The sequence below is a fragment of the Anopheles gambiae genome, chromosome 2, assembly GCF_943734735.2.
Source record: "Anopheles gambiae chromosome 2, idAnoGambNW_F1_1, whole genome shotgun sequence".
Lineage (NCBI taxonomy): Eukaryota > Metazoa > Arthropoda > Insecta > Diptera > Culicidae > Anopheles > Anopheles gambiae.
In genome coordinates, this window is record NC_064601.1 from 92,643,477 (window position 1) to 92,660,017 (window position 16,541).

At 47.1% G+C, this 16,541-nt stretch overlaps 1 protein-coding gene across 14 annotated transcripts in view; it reads right to left on the reverse strand.

Moving 5' to 3' along the window:
* LOC1276592 (potassium voltage-gated channel protein Shab) overlaps positions 1 to 16,541 on the reverse strand; it is a 98,293-nt gene that overhangs the window by 43,860 nt on the left and 37,892 nt on the right. The gene's annotated exons all lie outside the window — the stretch shown is intronic.

Genomic DNA, 16,541 nt, shown 5'->3' on the forward strand with positions numbered 1-16,541 from the left:
GGTTCTTCAACAAGTTCTGCTGGCGAATAACGGTAGAGTAGAGCATGAAAACTTCCCGAACCGGCGTCTCAAAACTTCAAAGGTCAAAGTTAAACGACTCGCCACGGGATGATTCAATGGAGGAGTTCGGTTTGAGGGTGCGAGGGCGTTTCCTCTCTTGCTTCTTATAAAATTCCCTAAACTCGCTGCTTGCGTTTCGATTGCTACAGCCCCTTCGCTGGAAAGTACTGACGTACTGCAATAAAACAGACTTCCCTTTCCCTTCGAAAGCGTGGTTCGATTTATGAGACGATATCGAACGTCCCGATGTACTCCGGGCACGGCTAGAACAGATGGTCTACACTTGCCCTTGGTCCCTTGATCGGTGTGTGTGTGTAGTTCTTGTATGTCTAGTCAAGATTCAATAAAGAACGATTTTACCAGTCGGTTGGCAATGTATATAGTTTGTCGAGTGTGCATCGAGTGTCCTTAACAGACAGATTGAACGTAAAGTATTACAACCCCCGGCTCCGGCACGCATCATAACTACACTGCCGGAAACACAAGTGCAGCAGCCTGTGGAGTTCAACCTACAGCACCATGCCTTGGAGTGCTTGGGACCCTTTCTTATCGAGCGGTTGTTCCCAATTGCATAAGAGCTTCGGTAAAGTTTTAATGAAAACGTCTCGACAATAAGGTGCACGTTCTACCCCTCCCCTACCCCTCGGAAGAAGTGGGTGGGGTTGGGGGTGACGCAACGGGCTTTCCAGGATCGTGCAGGATATCTCGCATCATTTCCCTCTTCCAAGTGTTTCTTCACACGCCGGGCACTTTCCTTGTCAAAAGTTTATTGGTTCGTCGTTCGACTGCGCATGTTTTGCTGCTCGGTGGAGGGTTGGTTGGAGGAATCGAGGGACGTGTAATGTTGGGTCTCTGGCAGGCGAGTAACGTAAGCTTGCCCTTTTCCTTCCTGGTGCGGTGAAAGGTTTGCGCCCGCGTTGCTGGGAAAGATTTTTGATGAGCAGCGAACCCCTTTTTATGACAAGAGGGCGCTCTCTAGTGAAGCGGGGTTGAAGAATGAAACTAGCATCGGTGTGCTTGGACACAGGGATCAATCTAACGCTTAGAGAAAATGGGGCTACGTTCGGCGAACCGAATCGATTTAATTTGCAGTCGTGCGTTGGATCGGACTGCGCGTTTCCGTAATTTCTAGTGCCTAGTGTTGATTGTACCGTTTTTGGCGAATGGGGAAACCGTTATGGAAAACCGATTTTTGGAGCGTGATTGATTTTGGCATTTCAGAATTTCCTAATTGTCACTCGACTAACAAAATGCTGGAGCACCGTAACGTGTTTCAATCAAAACGCAACGATCATTTTAATAAGTAGGCGACGAACGGTTTTGTTGTTACTGTTTACGCATAGAAAGCTTTGCAAATTTTGCTTTTTGCTTGAGGTTTTTGAAAGCTTGAGCAAATTTTTGCTCCTCCTAAACAAGCTTACATTTAGTACTAAACAGCGTTTTAGCGTCACATTTGCCTAGCAGTTCCCGTGGTTTCGGTGTGTGTGGCTGATCTTGTACAACACAGGCCATGAGTTCGAATCTGTTATGAGACTGATCTTAAGCCACTGTGTTTGTTCAATAACATATTTATATATCGTACACAGAAACACTTCGGCAGTGATAACTTATCCCAAAATAAGCCAGAAGAAAACTAATAAAAGGTGCTTTGGGGGCGCTAACAAACTAATATAATACACTCTTCTTCATCCTTCAACCCCCGAAAGGTTATGGTGCAAAATGGCATCGCTGCTACACACATCCATCCGGTCGATTCCTCCCCTCCCCCTCCCCTCCGCAGTAGTAGCTGGTTCCACGAAACATATTTATTAAAGAGCAAAAACTCAATCTCGTTTATAAGAAATGTGCCATTCAGCTCCAAACACACACAGCCTGAACCCAGAAATAGCCGTACGCGTGTGTGTGTGCGTCTATCAACGTCACTAACCACCACCCGAGCACGTGTGTCGTTTGCAGCCAAAGACTGATAGCCTTTAATATAGATCCCCAGCAACAGAAGAGGCAAGCAACCACCACATTGCGCGTTTGCAGCATATACAACAAAAAAAACAAGACAAACGTTATGCGCAGCCAATACAACACCAAAGGAAGAGTGTCCTTTTTGCCAACCACCACACCGAAACACACAAACGCGTTTCATCACCGCATCGGGCACTGGTGGTGTAGTCAGCAAGCGCGCGTCGGTGCGCTCAGCTGTGCGTGTGAAGCTAGCAACAACCGAGAGCAGCCGAGGCACAGGGAAGAAAATGATATCCATTTTCATTCACCACTGACAGGTTTAATTTTTCATCATTCGTCTATCTTTCACACGCGCCACGCCAACTTTCGCCCCCGTCCAAAGGAGCGGAGACAAGCTGCCGCCGTACGGTGGTTGTTTGCTTGTTTTGGACAGCTTCCCTTTTTCAATGTGCGTAGCGCCAACGAAACACACACACACAAACACACACACACACACACACACACACACACACACACACACACACACACACACACACACACACACACATCGAAAGATAGATAGCCCTTTAACCGATGCATGTTTCGCTGTCATAATGGGCAGCTTGAAGCGGAAAGGGACGTCCTTTTGCACAGGTTGTCACAGGCCTGGTTGTGTTTTGCGCCGTTGCGTTCGTTTAAAGCGAGCAGGCCCGGCTATTAGACGCCCGCTGAGAAAGGCCATGCTGCTGCCAGTGTGGTTTGAACATACATAAGAACAAAAAGAAAGAATGGAGCCATCGCCATGGCTTGAGCATGTGTGTGAAGAGGGTGGAAAGAAAGAGCGAACTGATCGATTCAATTATCGAGCGAAGAAAAGGGGCTCTTTTACTTCTAAGCATCGTTTTAATAACATTTAAAAAACGATACACTGCAATCCTTCTGCAGCTGCCACTGGCCATGCTTTTAAAACGCGCAAGATAATTTATAATGCAAACCTAATTAAAAGCCTGGTGTCCCGGACCTGCCCCCTGCGCTCTGTGTGTACCGTTGTGCACTTCTGTGCCAGTGTGATGTACTGTAATTCCAATTTACAAAATAATTAACCTTCCACACCCCCCGGGGTGGGTCCCCATTTTCATACCGACCGGCTTGAGTAATTTCGATTATCGATTGGCTTTTTGCGTGAGATAAACAATACCACACCGTGTATGTGTCTGTATGTGTGTGTGAGAAACGATAATGTCGCTCAAAGCGTTAGGCAATGTCGTACGGGGCCCGGGGCTCACACTCTATCGCTTGCTCGTGCTCTTACGAATCCCCCCTCCCCCTTTGCACACACACACAGGTCCAAGGACCTCAAAACAGGTCGTCGTTTTCCCCGTACCCCTACTTTCCCATTCATACCCCTTTTTGCCCGTGGAATGGAGACCGCTTTCGTAAACTTGTTTCAACCAATTTACCCAACCCCTTTAAGGCCTGTGTGTGTGGCTTTACTTCACTTCCCCGGCAGCTTAATGTGAGAGGGGGGAGGGGGGGGAATGGAAGCCGCGGGTGTAGTTTACGATGTACACCTCAAACACCCCCCCCCCCCTCTCCCCTGGTTGCGTGTGGAGTTGGGCGAGGGCATTTATTGGATGGAAATCGATAAGCTCACCGGAATATACATCCAACCGGTGACCATCATCGTCGTGGCCTCATCAAATGTGGTTCCGTTCAAATGGGGCAGCAACAACAACAGGCGCGCGGCAGGAATCAACAGAAAATTACACCTCACGCTCTGTAGCTGTGTCTCTGTGTGTGTTCTGGGTAGATGAGACTGTTTCGTTTTTTTTCTCTCCCTCTCTCGTTCTCTCTCTCTCTACTTAAACAACGTACACAATTGGACGGCCCGCGGCGCGACTCCCGTGGGAATTGGAGACGCCAGGGCGGCGGCTACCCGTGCGTTTCCATGGAAAATTTCAATCGAACGTGTACCCAAACGCACTCCCCAATTCCTCGGGGGACGGGGCGCAGGGACAGAATTTAAGTGCTCTCCTCATGACATATGCGGTTAGGATGGTCGAGGGGGGAAACAGAACGGAATTGTTACTCTTTTTACAGTCCGTCTTCAAAATTGTTTGTGAATGTTCCCCATTTGCTGTCGGTTCGTTCTGTTGAATATTAAATGATACCTTAAAGTTGTCTGTAAATTTAAACTTTCCAAACCGTGTGCTAATCCCAGTGCTACTAATGCAATGCCAAACCACACACGACAACGCTTATCGATAAATCCATCCAAAGGTACACACACCAGTGCAGCTGAAAGATGTAAATGTGTTGCTGCGATAAAGCGAACTGCTGCTCCTAGAGTGACACACCACTAAAACTGCTTGATTAGAAAAAAGCAATGGTCATAGTTTTTTTTTGCTAAGCAAAAGTACCAAACGCATTAGCTAACGATGCTTGTGACAACAAAAAAATCCCACTCCGGTAATGCTTATGCAACAGCAGAACCCGGCCGGTGGTGCCCGGGGATGATGAGCTTCAGCAGATAAGGCTATCGGAATGGCTCTTCTCTCGCTGTTGCTTTGTCTCGTTGGCGGCCTCAGTTCCAGGGGGCTAACGAGCTGTTACATAAAAAGTTGTTTGCAGACCGAAACACCGATACAAACGCGTGACCTACCAGTGCTGCAGGATGGAACCGAAGGGAGAGAAAAAAAACAAACCAGATTCTGCCTGTAAGAAAGAACAAAAAACGCCGCAACGCTGAAGCCGATAAATAAATGGATGCAAGTTAAGCGCACTGAACAACCACGAATACATACCGATAGAGAGAGAGAGAGAGAGAAGGAGAGAGAACACACACCCTATGGGCAGATAACAACAATCACCGTGGTAAGATCTTGTTCCCGCGGCATCCGCAGGGGTCTGCGAAAACCCGTGAAAGCAAACAATCGCACAAACCAAGCGGAGAAGCAAAAACCAACTAGCCAAACACGAGCTCCTTCTGCTAAAATCGCGTGAACATTGGACAAACAAAAAAAAATCTGGACGGCAAAAATGCAAACATCAGAAACCAATTTATCGCACTGGCCAGAGACTGCCAGTCGCTTGCTTTATGTGTGGGCATTAGTTAGCTTCGTTCCGATGGAGCAGCGGCGTTCATTGGTTCGGTCTGGCAAAGACAGCGAGGGTATAGAAAAAGGCTGCTTGGGAGAAATCGTTCTTTTGGAACTACTTTACGGGCTCATTTGTCGGCTAAAAGAACTGTAGGAGTGTGTTTGATGCGAATCGCACTCATTTTTCGCCGAAAGACGAGGGCAGAGCGAAGTTAATGTTGTGTGTGGTGCTGAAATAGTGAAGCTAAATCGAAATATTGCCAATAAAAGGGGAAGATGTGTATCTTAAAAACAGCTGAATGATTTCTATTGATTAAAGTATCATAGATGTGATAGTGGAAATCAGCAAACATTTCAAAAATACAGGCTTTGTTATTTCATATTGTCTTTTTGCAATACAGGGTTTCCCACGATTTATTGGTCAGTTCCCATGATTTTTTGGTGGGTTCCCATCAATTTTTGGTGGGTTCCCATAGATTTTTAGTTTTTCCCATAATTTATTGGTATCTTCCGATTGGATATCAATACAATTGGACCAACAAATTCTGGGAGACAGCCAAAAAATCGTGGGAACGCACCAAAAAAATATGGGAACCCACCAAAAATTGCTGGGAACCAACCAATAAATCGTGGGAAGCCCTGTAATGACCTCTTTTATTATGGCCTCTCTTACTCTGTCTCTTCCCATGTATAACGGCTCACGTGCGTCTCATATAAACCATACTAAGCGCTTGTCATCTGTTACGATTCAAATAAGAAATTTGTACCCATCCCATCAGATACTAGTTGGTACGTTTGTGCACTGCACCACGGAGCCGTTTCAACACCAGGCTTGAAAAAAGGGCTATTTAAATTCCTATGTGGTAGCACAAAAAAAACCCTCTACCTACCACAATATCCCTTCTCCTTTCTTTTTAAGGATTGTTCCATTACAGCATTCCAGAAAATAACCCCGAAACGAAAGAGGAGTGAAGGAAAATCACTTTCTCGCAGCAGCAAAAAAAAAAAACCGCTGCTGCGCTGCGCGTGTTGCTCGTAGCTCATCAATTTTCAAATCGTTTGTACGTGTCAATCGTGAACATGCCTAAAACAATTTGCACATTACCCCCTGATGACTGTACATTTTCATAACTTTCGCTGAGCTGAGGTGGATTCGGTGGTTGTTGTTGTGGCGGTTGTGGGTTTCCCTTATTTGTTCAGTTTGATTTTTTTTCCTAACGTGGACCCTCATTTTTAGCGCGTTCCTGGCTGTGCCTACCCCAACACACCACACACACAGCCAGCTCTCATATAGGCTCACATTATTTGCACCCCATCCTCGGCCGCCGGTGGAGTGAAAATGGGGATGTGCGAAAAAGAAACATCGTTTCGAAATTGCATGTCTTTTTGCAACAAAGCACAACACATCGGGAAAGTGGGGAAATGCGGCAGTGTGTGCAAAAGAGGTGCTTTCTAAAAATTCACACCACTTGTCCGGGGGTCACGTGATACACCACAACGGCTCCGTTCGTGCGCCGGTGTGAACGTATCATGTGAACACGAGGGGGGGTAGCTTAAATGTACACAAAATCATTTTAAATTATGCTCCAACCAGTTGAACCGGTTATGCAACGTAAACCAGTTGATTATGATTATTATTTCATGCCCGTTCGTCCCGTACGTGTGGTAGAGAAAAAAGCGACTGCAAACGCCATAGAAACACCATGCAAAGCGAACCAATTGCGTGTGAAAAGTTTCAACTGGTAGAGAGCTAGCAGGAAACTGGAAAAAAAATGAAATTCCGAAGACGCAAGCTTCAAAAACTACACTCGCAAAAGACACCACGCCATAGCTCCTCGCGTGTGAATGTAATTGCGCTAATCCATGTGCCGAGGTTGCGTGACCGGCTCGAGAACCCCGGTAGGTCGCATTTGACAGGTAGGAGCGGGTAACCAATTTTCAATTGCTTTCGCGTGAAATGCAATTGAACAAATGGTCGCGTCGTGTTGCGCTCAGCAACGTTTCAAGAGAATGCACTCAATTAGGACTTTTCTTTTGGAAAGAGACAAGTAATATAGCTTGAAACAGGTTGGATAAGCGCCATTTATTACGGCCGACGAAAATATTCCATCAACGAGCAGTTCATTCCAGCGTCTGCCGGCAAAAGAGTAGCTGCTAATCGATGGAAATATACGAGGCAATCATGGTTTAGTGGTAGGCTTTGCTACACAAACAGGGCCAGCCGTTATCTTATCGAGTCTGGTTTAATCGATACAAGTCTAATTGCCTGCTTTTGCGCATAAAGAAGAGGGTGGCGATGATTTGTGGTCAATAAAAACTAATCCCTACATTCAATATACTGTTGATAACACGACATTGGCTACGTGAACAACTACAGTATGTGTATTACGCGATAAGGACCCAGATGAATGCACTCCACTTAGACATGTTTGTACACTCAGTGTCCTATCTTTAGCGCTGTACTACATTGTGCTACACACCCGCAAACCATTGTGAAACAAAGTCTAAGAAACAAACTGTCCACCCGTGTGTGTTCAACAAGTGATCCCACTCGCTTGCCAATGTTAATTTAAGAACCGGTGGCCAATGTCAGGTTCAAGAACCTGCAGCCACGCCCGTTCGAATCGAAAATTGATCGCCATGACTTTGACGCGATCGCGCTGGGTCGGCGACGCCCTTACATTACCAGCCCCCCCCCCCCCCCTCTCCAACACCATATCGTAAAGAAAAACCTTGCCCTATCCGAGACGGCACCCCGAGGGGTGCCAACCACACGGGAGGGGTTGTTGAAAAAACAACCTCGAAACAGCTGGCGGCGTTTCGAAACGCGTAAAGCGAGAGTCTGGGGCGAGGGGACTAAATTTATCTCACACCGTTGGCTCTTCTCACAACTCATTAAACCGACGCCAGCTGTGCTTAATCGAAGTGCGTGTGCGTCCTCTTCCCTCCACGTGGTGTTTTTTTTTTTTAATCGGTGAAAACTGCGCGTCCCGTTGTGATGAGCCAAACAAAACCCCTGTGTTGGACACCATCCGGAAGTTTCCGTCGTTAAAATAAAGTAAAACAGCGCTGGTTGGCCGTTGGCCGACCTCAAACCAACCCCTTTTGTGTGATGGCGTGTCACTGAAACATGAACTAATTCGAACATTTTGCACCCCTTAGGACTACAAACCCTCCTCTCTTTGGACGGATAAATTGTTTTGTTTATCAACACACTATCTTACGATTGTGCGGAAGAATCGTGCTCAATCTTGGAATCGGTACGGGACTGGGCCGAGAAAGGAAAGAAGTTTCAAGTCTCGGCCACTGGCGGTAAACCGTGGTTTGGCTGGCTGTCTCGCGCATAATCTGTCCTTTCCTGCTGTTGGGGTAGGAAGATAAATGGTTATAGAATTTGCTCTCGTCTTGCGGTGTGGGAAAACAACTTGCGGCAACCCGGGACAGCGGTATGGCGGTATGAAGGTCGGTAAAAACCATTTGTTTACGCCGAAGCATTAGTTTTAATGAGCTTGTACGCTGAAGCAGCTTCGCCTCCCCTAGACAGTGGGCGTTTGTTTAATCACAACTGTGAATGCCAGGTGATACATTTCCAAACTCATGAAATATTGCAAACCGGTGCAACAATTCATTTAAGCAAAAAAAAAGGTGAAATAACGCATTCAACAAAGCTTTGCACTGCAAGAAATCAATGTGTGCTCATTCATCCTCATTGGCCTTGACCGTCCCTTGGCATTCTGCCTTTCCTAAGAAGAAGGAAAAAAAGCATTAATTGAATAAGGACAAACAAACAACCGATCCCGATCCCATTACAAGCGTTCCATACATTTGCCGTGCCTTTCCCATCAGCCCATCAGCCGACACCAGAAGTCAACCCCGAGAAATGGATCCCATCAATACCCGCCTCATCCTCGCAGCGCTTGCTGGCTAATGCATCATACATTTCCCGCATGCTGCGAGGGGCGTTCGCGGCGAGAGGGCGGTGCCAAGACACATTTGTGCGTTACCATGCCGTCGCCTTCGCCGACGCGGAGCAGATGACGGAGCTGGGCAAATATTTGCAACCAGATTGAATTTTGAATCATCCACTTTGAAACAAAATCCGCCACCAACCCCGGGGGTAGCGAGGGAAAAGTAGTGCGCTGGAAGGGGAGAAGGGACAGCAGAACATGTGCTGCACATGGCGACTGGAGACACACACACACACACACACACACAAACACGCCGGAGAATGCGGGTGGATTTATTTATAAAACCTCACTTCAACATCCGCATCAATCAAACGCTGCAGCCGACGTCCTCTTCGTCATCGACGCTGGCAACAAAGGCAGTGGCCCCCACCTTCCGTCGTCCACTGGCTTAGCGTGATCTGTGATCTTCTCGCGAGTGAGAATCGCTTATCGGATGTTGTGCACGAACAACCCAGCCATGGGCGGCGAGGAGGTGACCGGGTGGTTCTACGCATTACAGATGTGTATGTGGGGTGTCCCCACAGAGACACACAGCTAACTGCGACATGGGTGAGGCACGAAAGAAGCAACAACAGCAAAAGCCGTCGCTCGTGACATCACCTCACAGAAGGGAGCCGGGCAATATTTGCTTTTGACGACGTCAACAGCGAGTGTGTGTTAAACTTTCACCTCCCCGTTTGGTCTTTTGCCCCCGTCTGCGAGTGTCACATCCGAAGTGACGTGTTGCTTGCGTGTGTGTGTGAGTGCGATGGAGTGAGATTTGTATTTATACCTGTGTTTTTTTGTTTGGTCCCAGAAGATTACAACCCTCCATCTTCTTCTGCAGATGGTAGCGTGTGACACAGTACTATAAACCACCTTATTGCTCATTCACCATGTGAGAGAGAGAGCGAGCGAAGGAGCAGTGCAGAGGCCGCACAGACCACAGTCGCCCATGTATCGTCCTTGACACACACACGGGCCCCAACGATCGTATACCATTCGAAACGATCGCGAGTAACCTTCTTCTACGACCGAGACACACAGGTTCTTAATTTACTTGTAGTTTTTGCTAATGTGATCTCTCCCTCCAAACCGCGCACGTGTGCGCCACTCACCACTTCCTTCTTCTGTTGTTTTTCCCGCACAACAAGTGGTCCCCTCGAACCGCATGTTTGCCGTACAGCGAGCCGTACAGGGAGGAAAAAAGAAGCCAACGAAACGACACGGCTGTTTTCTATTTACAAAACTTTATGACAATAATTGCTGCCAACGGCATCGAATGCTGTGATGCGTAGTTTTGCTGAACACATGCTCCCGGTAGCCAGGCCACCCAATTGAAAGCGGGGGGTTTTTTTGCTCAAGCCAGCACACTGGAAGACTGCTTGGGGCGGGTTTGAAAGCGATGGTGAATGGAATATTTATAGCCCGCATGAGTAGTGTTTATAGTTTTACGGCCAGCGTGCTGAAATGCTGTGGAAGCTGGTCGGCATTGGAATACTGTCCAGTGGTTCGGCTAAGCCTATTTTGCTACCCGGTTGCGCTTTGAAGTGACGCATCGTGCATCGTCCCAAACGCACCCCCAATAATAACAAACTTCAACCAACCGGATCAAAGGCAAGGCTATTGATTAATTGGTAGTGTAGGCAGGGTAAATCTATGCATTATGTGATGTCTCCAACGGAAATAGATCATAATATTGGGGACTTTGTAAGCACATGGAGACGCCTGGTTGCTCTTGCGAGGAGTGGGTCGATCATGGAGGCGCATGGTCATGGAGACGCATGGTCATGGAGGCGCATGGTCATGGAGACGCATGGTTATTGATGAGAAAGATTCAAATTCATACATTTTAATAAAACGTTTTTTTTCCTCCAACAACACTCGAACTTCAAAGCAATATCTACCTCGATTTGAAAATGTTCCTCCCACCCCGCACCAAGGCACTTCAAGGTAAACCGGCCGCACAAAAACCGGTTTCGGTTGATTCGATACAACAAATGGAGCGTGCGTATCAAACTGGCAATGAAATCGAATGAAAACGAACCCGGCCAGGCGTAACACAATGCAGCTACTGCTGTCATCGGATCGTAGTGAGTGTGTTTCGAATCCCCAGAAAACAAATGAATAGCAGGAAAAAGGAAAAACAAAACAGCAAACCAAAAAAAAAACATACCAATCCTAAAATGAATGTCAGCAGCGTTTGAATAGCTTCGGTGCAGACATTGAACCTACCGCCGAACTAAAAATACGCTCACATTCATCGTCATCGTCGCCGCGGTGGAAACTAAGGCCCGCCCTAATCGCCAATCGAGTAAATCCGTTCCGTCTCGTTGCAAATGCTCTTGAAAATTGATCACACTTCAAGTGCATTAAAACGTGCTCTCTCTCTCTCTCTCTCTCTCTCTCTCTCTCTCTCTCTCTCTCTCTCTCTCTCTCTCTTTCTTTCTCGCTACTTTTGCTTCTCATGTTTCCTCAATTTCTTTATTCTGGTTATTTGGGTATTTTCACTTTCATTTTACCTTCCCGTTTTCCCCCGGTCCACGGTGCTCCGATGCTGCATGTTTTGCAGGATTAGAGTTGAAGGGAAGGAATTTCGTCATAAGCCGCTTTTACATTCAGACCGGGCATTAAGGGCGGACACATTACCGACCGGCACGGGCGCAAGAAAACCTCCCAGCAGGCGAAGGATTTGCCGAACGAACACTTTAATTCGCTGACACTTGTCGCGTGGTGGTCAGACAGAACAGGTTTGACAGCAAATTGGCCATTAGCCTAAAACCTTCCTGCGTCTACTTGCACACACGCACACATACACACACACAGCAAATGCACTACTGCTAATCCTCGTTAGCAAGCGTATGATAAATGGCAGTTGTAAAGGGGCTTAGGTCTCTTTTTCTCTTTCTTTCAAATAATTATTCATCCATAAAAGCAAAAAAGTGTGCGTGTGTGTGTGTGATTTTTTTATCGTCCATTTTCTGCCGCTGAACGGAAGCCAATTATGTGCAAGGGGAAAATTTGATTGAGCTCACGGGGCTGGGGGAAATATCCCATTAACACGTGCTTACAATGCGGGCGTAATTTTTCCTATCGCTCTGCATGAATGACGGCGCCTCCACACACACACACCCATCGAGATACATCTTTGGCTTATCTTCGTGTTCGATTTCGGGCTATCGGGCTGTATCGTAATGGCTGTTGCTTAAATTTATGTTCCTAAACACATCGCCTCGCCGGATATGGATGGGGTAGAAATCGGTTTCGGAGTAGAAAAAGCACAAGAAACCAAAGCAATAATCTTCCTGCAAAGATTAAACGGGAGCACAACAGTGGTGTGAGGAAACGAAATCGATTATTTTCGTTCCCAAAAATTCTCCACGCTCAAAAACGGGATGGCACGTGTTCATACACCAACGCCGTGCGTCGACAAGTGTTTGCGTCTGTTTTTTTTTTTGTTGTTGTTCCGCCTCATCCTCTGCTCTAGCTAGCTCTAATGTTTACCCATACAGGATCATCACGTACTTCCTTAATGGATTATATCGTTTCTGGCCTCACTTCAGCCTTGCCGAGGAAGCGTACGTAGTCCTGCAGGAAATTTGCATCAAGCGCTTCAATGGTCGCATCAACACGGGGCAGTGTGTCGTGGAGCCGCGGGAAAAGGGCTGAATGAGCTGTTTGAACTTTGCGCCAACATGATCAGTGAACGATTTATAGTACTTCAAAAAGAGGTAAAATTTTGTTCCATTTTTTTTTTATTTAAAAGACATTATGTTTTAACAATTTCAGTCCGTTTGCTTTCTTTACAACGGTGGTGTCACACGATACCAGTCCAATCAACGATCGATCAGCTCTTTCATCATAAGAACTTTTCAAAGTGCTCCAATTTTCATCACAACTCGTTCTCGATAGATTCATCATACCATCGTTTAAAAAACCTTCTCAAAATGCAGGCAGTTATCGAACGAGCCACAGCACCCACCCATACAGCAAACCAGGGGAAAAGTGTGTGTTTGTATGTGTGTGTGGCAGCAAAAATCTCATCACCGTTGGACCGCGTGTGCGGTTTCAGGCACGTTCGTGCACAAAGTTCGGAAAAATCGGCCAAAATTAAGGTGGGGCCTTCATTATTATGCCGCACGCATAGCGCCAAGCGGCAGGGTACCACGCGTGAGACAATGGAGAACAGGAGGGGGGGTGGGGAACGAGCGAGCGAGTGTGAGTGTGTGCGATAGAAAGTAAACGAATACGGAGGGGGGGGGGGAAAGGATATTATTGTGTGAAAACTTAACGAAACTACTGTGGCGTGCGACTGTGTGGGAGCGGCATGGCAAAACATAATCCAAACACACCCACACATTGACTCGCACACACACACACACACACACACACACACACACACACACACACACCGGTTTTTGCCAGAAAACAAAGAGTGCGTACAATTATCCTGGCTCCGCTCCCTTAAGCCTGTATTGGTAATGATGCTTGGCCGTGCTTGGTGAGAACTGAGCGAAGCTTTGAGTGAGATGGAGCTGTGAGTCGGTGAGTCGGTTGGTACTGATGATACTGAGAGATTGTGAGAATAACTTTTTGTGAAACAAAAGGAATCAACCCGGCTTGATTAGAAAACGGTCAGCAGCAATTCAGTCGTTACAATTGGGACAACAACTTGTTTTTGCAAGAAGACATCTTCAACAACATCAAAATTAAAGACACAAATGCACGAAATTAAGGCTCTCATGCGGCGAGATGATGCGGAAAGTCGAATGATCGAAAAATACAACCGAGGGAGTGGAGAACATTCGGGAATTTTCAATGGCGAAGAACTCAACTAGTGTTTTAAACGACTTGTGTGCACTTTCTCTCTTGCTTTTAGTCTACCTTTGTGTGTGTTTATGTCTGTGTGTGCACATGTGTGAGGGTGTCTCTCTTCCCAAGAACTGCAAATTCACTCACGCCACACACACATAACACCGTGGTGACGGCATGAATGTCCTCACGGTAGCAGGTGGTCATGGTTAAGGTGAAGACAAAACAGCTCATGGACGAAGGGCAATTCGCTCGGTACAGCAAAACACCAACGCACACACGCACGCGGACACGCGGAAAGGAATGTGCTTTTCGCACACTCATGGTGTCTGCCATTGGGGCGGGTGCAGTGCGGTCCCCCAGAGAGGGAGGGAGAGGGAGTGTGCAAATAGGGATCACAACATTGCCAAAGCGGTTGTTGTGCAGTGCGCAGAATCCGGCCGAAACCGTACCGCCCTTCCTCAACACACACTGCCGAAGCGGGTGGTGGCCGTCGCCTCACGTCCCCCACGCAGCGCCGGGCTGTATATGACGTCATAGTTGTGACGTTTCGCTGCTTCTCCGTACCCGCAGCTTCTCTCACAGGGCAGGTCAGAATTTTAATAGAAAAGAAAAGGAAGAGCGTGAGAGAGAGAGAGAGAGAGTGCGTGGAAACGAGGGAAGAAAAACTTGGTTTAATACCCCAGTTTCACCACTGCTCCCTCTCCTCCCTTGCCACCTTCTTGATGATATCCCTTCATGCAAGCAGAAATCTGCCAACGAGTGCTACCAGGGCGTGGATCGGCCGCACACGTGCGGGAAAGAGAGGGAACTATGATGTGATGTGAGCCGCAGCGGTGGAGGGTTGTGTTGCGTTGCCTCGATGACGTCAATGATAATTGTTGCTCTGCGCGCTCTAATCGGCTGGGAGGAAAACGTTGTTATCGGTTGCGGCTGGGAGCTGGGCCAAAGGGTGCGCGCGCGTGCTCCTGATGAGAACGCATCAAAGGATCAAGATTATTGAGGACAGGTGCGTGTATATAAGATTTTCGGGGGTGAACAGAGAAAATGTTTTCCATCAAAAAGGCTTGACTGAGGCATTGGGGATGGAATTATGTTTTGCTGGCTTCAAGAAGATATTCCCGCAAGAATGAGCACTTTTACAAGAGTTGGGAAACAAAAATAATACGAATTCAACGAAACAGTCAAGTTAAACCGTACACCGTTGTACCCTTTTTGCGCACAATGTACATTCCAGCAGGCTCAAAGATATTTTTACATATATTCCCAAGGCACTGTCTAAATGTACGGCACACGTGCGGCACAAAGCAAGCACACCGAACGAGGAGAGCGTCAAGTGCGGATGCAAGAGAATTAAATTTGCATATCGACTCCTTTTCGAGGCAGTAAGTAGGCAGCTTGTAGCAGAAAGAAAAGAAAAAAAAGAACATCAAATCACGAGTCCATCATGAGCGTCCTGATGGGAAGAAACATCATCTTCACACTTTCTCTCTCGTTACCGCGGCGAGCTGGAAAAGATGATGGGGGGAATGGGGATATACGTTCTTCCCAGTCCTTTCGCATCGTCTTCAGCAGCAACGAAACTGATAATTGAGCTCGTGGCAGAGAGTATGTACGCTCCCCTTTGCGTTACACGACAGACAACGAGATGTACATCGCCACCCCGTTCCGTTGCGGGGGAAAGAAGAAATCTGATACACCTGTAAGGTCCTGGGCGGGGCGGCACAAAATCACAAATGAAGCAAAGTTGTTTCCCCTTATCGCTTTTGTTGTAGGGAAAGGTAATCGTAATGATGCTCTGGTGGTACAGTTTCCAGCATGCTCAGGTTGTATTAGTGGAAGCCATCGAGAAGGTGTTGGAGAGATGATACTCTTTGCTGAGCGGGAGGAAAGCACAACTTTTAGGAGCTTCATGCTTCATCAGAAGGGAATTCAAATGTGTTTGAATGTGTTTAAATCTGCAGACAATCATAATAATCAACCGGTGTTGATGGAGTGTAGAGCCTGTGGTTGGTACATGTGTAGTGATGCAACATATCATTGATAGTGAGCATAAATTATTACGCCACATTCTTGGCGCTATTTTGAAACACTTAAAATATTTCAAACGCGATGTTATTACAAAATTAGCCAGAGGAATTTGAAAGTCATCAAAATAGCTGCGCAACGCTCGCGCAACATTGTGTTGGTCGGGGTAATTAAACGGCGTGTGGGACAACTTTACGCACACCGCACATATGTTACACTAGACGACTAGGGTGAAAGTATAGATTTTTGCACGACATCCTTCCCCATGTAGGAAGAGAACCGTTGCCACGGGGAACTAACCCATTAATTTTAAATCATCACTTGCACAATTCGCCATCATCGGAGGTTCGTCTGTGAGCATGAGGGCAAAATCATAACAACAAGAGGCAAACGAGAGCAAACCTCCGCACTCGCAACGCCCGGCCGTGTCTCTTGCTCATAGGATCTCGATGAGATATCATGCCGTGTGACAAGTACACACACACACACACACACACACACACACACACACACACACACACACACACACACACACACACACACACACACACACATAAAGACACGCTTCCAATGACGTTTTGAGTAAGTGACACTGAAGTGCGAACGCGCGCGCACACTGCGTCATCACACACGTTCGAGAACAAACGAACCTGACGGT